General features: G+C 41.2%; 1 non-coding gene across 1 annotated transcript; it reads left to right on the top strand.

The window, feature by feature from the left end:
• Positions 1-852: 852 nt before the first annotated feature.
• Positions 853-1013, top strand: LOC119313136. Its single transcript, XR_005151524.1, has one exon. It is a non-coding gene; the product is annotated as a U1 spliceosomal RNA (small nuclear RNA).
• The last annotated feature ends 2007 nt before the right edge of the window (positions 1014-3020 follow it).

Here is a 3020-nt window from a genome sequence, read left to right as displayed (position 1 = left end):
TGGAACATTTGGGATACCATGTAACCCTCCTTATGTAAAATAAATGAACTGAATTTTCAAAAGTAAGATCACTTTTGGATTCGTTTAGTTGAACTAAATGAACTAAGAGTTCCAAAATTGCATCTCTCATATAGGTGGGCAATTGTATGTCACGTTGACTGTTTTTTGTTTCAGGGAAATATATTTTTACTTGGCAAAATTTCGAAAAAAATGTTAAAATTAATATAGCATGAAAAATAGGAAAACATTTGTGCGTATAAAATCCATCTCAATTAAAAAATGTCCCTGTATACAATATGTTTATTTATTTTAAGAAAAAATCATACAATTTTAAAAATATGCGTGCATATCTACATCTTTTTTATGTACATTTAAAAAATTGCATATTTACACCAAAAAGGGTGATGGTGCCTGAACTACCTATTCTATTACCTTACGGGGAGCCTCAGAGCCACATCCCTTGGCCTTTCTCCCTATGTGGATGGATGATAAACTCAATGCCAATCGAACCAACTAAGGGCTCCACATGAAGCATATTATGTAAATTAAATAAAAATTGAAAATAATAATACCAAACAATAAAGGGTGAAACATGAACAAAAATAAATGAAAATGGAATATTAACAGGGAAAATGAAGAGGAAATTAACAAAAAGAAGAGGAAAATAAGTAAAAAGCGCACACGTGAGTTAGGTCATCAATGCAGGCAAAATGGGGCCACCAAAAAGGCTGGAATAGGGTTTTCTGCTCCATGACACTCTGGCTTGGTGTAGTACCACCTCGCTGGTGAGAGGAGGCACGAGTGATAAAGCAAGTGTGTATAACTAGTACATAGGTCACCGTTGTAGCATACCAACCTACCTGGACGAGGCTTACGACTGATCAACAAAGGTCGTCGCCTAGATCAACGGCTCACATTGCACTTGGTGAGCGTGTTGTTCTACCATCTCCCTAATTGGGAGAATGGACGTCATAATTTTTGGTAGAGGGGATATGCCTTTGTGTGGCTCCTACCAATCCAGAATATTCAAATTTAGAAATTGGTAAATTGTAGCTACGCAGGTTTGGAAAGCTGCTTCCACTTCATCAAGTAAGCGTATGTGGTATGTTTGGTTTGCCTTCAAAAGTTTTGCAATGGCAAGACTTGCAAAAATAATAATAACTCTATGCAAAGTTGTGTACTTAGTTTCGCAACGAGTCAATTAGTAGCCAATATTTGGGTCAATGCCAAATATTGGTATGTAAAAATTTAACATCAAACCAAGCAGGATCACAATGTTCTTTTTGATGGCTTATGAAAATATCTGTACTACAAACATGATTTTACACAGAATGTTCCTAGTGATGATATCTTCAAAACAAGGCTAGACTATAATGCAGATTCTCATTTTAATTATGGGTTTGTGAACAGAGAGTATATTGTTATTACAAGCTTAATTACTTTCGACACACTAAATTGTTTCTTCAATATATCTCCGGAATGTTCCCCTGATATATCTAACTTTAGAAGCTTTTCATGTGGGGCATGTCGCAACAAGTTATCAATGCGACTTGATGAGGCAAATCATGATTTAAAGAAACAATAGATGTTGGGATCGTCGGTCTAACTGGTTTACATACTCTATGAACCAGATCATAGAACTGACATTGCAATCTGATGCTATTAATTAATTTACATCGGATAAACCAACACTAATATTCTTCTGCTCTGCACTTCTTAGCTGTAGGGCACGAATCTCCAGTATAGGCACTGGTGTCGACTGACACCGGCGATTTTTTAAAAATCCTTCGTTAAATTTAGTTTAATCATCGTTAATCTTGGGAATGACACCATGCTATAGAACTGAGCCATATGATCTCTCTTCCAGCTTCATCCTTTGCTTTGCTATAGTCTGACAAGAAGCGTTGTCTTTCTTTGAAGAACTAATAATGACGATGTATAAGGATTTCAAGGCGTGGAGGCAGCAGGATCGAAACTGAGTAACCTCCCTACATCAAATTATTAAATCATTACCCTTTATTATTACTCAATAGATTGGTTTCTTTCTACGCCCCAGATCCACATCGAAAATCACAAAAGGTCGGTGATGGCCCCGCATATGATCCCCAACTGCTCACACTTTGCGCTCTGCTCCAAGAACGGGGCCCCCAGCCCGGCTTCGTGGAAGTACCGATCGCAGTCGCGCACGGCCGAGGGTACGTCCCGAGCTGCACTCTTGGCGTCGGCGTAGGCGTTCTTGTCGATCAAGTGCTCAGCGAACAAGAACAAGTTGCTCGCACGCTGGTAGATGTAGTAGCACGTCTGGAAGGGGTCGTACGCCTTGCGCTCCGTGCGCGGATCCTCCAGCCTCGCCCTGGCCTTGGCCTCCGTGGCGGCGGCCAACTTGGCGCCGATCTCCGCCGTGGCCTTGGCGAGCTCCCGCGCGCCATCCCCGCTTTGTGCCGCTGCCGACAGTGCCTTCACGCAGAAGCTGTAGTTGAAGCGCGTGTCCTTGGCGGACGCCGCCATGCACGTCGCCTCCAGGTTCGCGTAGGCTCTGGTTGACATGATCAAGACGGCGCCGAGGGCAGTGGCGACGGCGAGGAGCTTGCCCATTAAGGCCCTCATCGATCCCAGCTTCTCAAGCTAGTACTGGTTTTGTGTATCGGGGTCGATACTGTGTATGTATTGCTGGTGCTTGATGCTTTTTTTGTGTTATATGTGTGAGGAGAGCATACGTATATATAGCCTCTATAGGAGTGGAAAATAGCAATGCTACCCATCCTGTATTTGAGTAATGTGAGAGATCAAAATAGCAATACAACTCATTTAATAAGGAGTGGGAAATAGCAATGCTAAATATATGTGATACGTCTTGAAATTCATAAACCTCCATAAATAAGGGAGGTCAAGCAGCACCCATCCTGTATTTCTTACATTTAAAGACAAAGATTAACTGGAAATTCAATTCGGCTCTTGGGAGCATATGCTCATGCGCATGAAAAAACGCATTTTACAAATGTTTAAAAAAATCTGAAAAA

The sequence above is a fragment of the Triticum dicoccoides genome, chromosome 5B, assembly GCF_002162155.2.
Source record: "Triticum dicoccoides isolate Atlit2015 ecotype Zavitan chromosome 5B, WEW_v2.0, whole genome shotgun sequence".
NCBI classification, from domain to species: domain Eukaryota; kingdom Viridiplantae; phylum Streptophyta; class Magnoliopsida; order Poales; family Poaceae; genus Triticum; species Triticum dicoccoides.
Note: the sequence above shows the minus strand (reverse complement) of the source record. Positions and strands in the feature narration are given on the sequence as shown.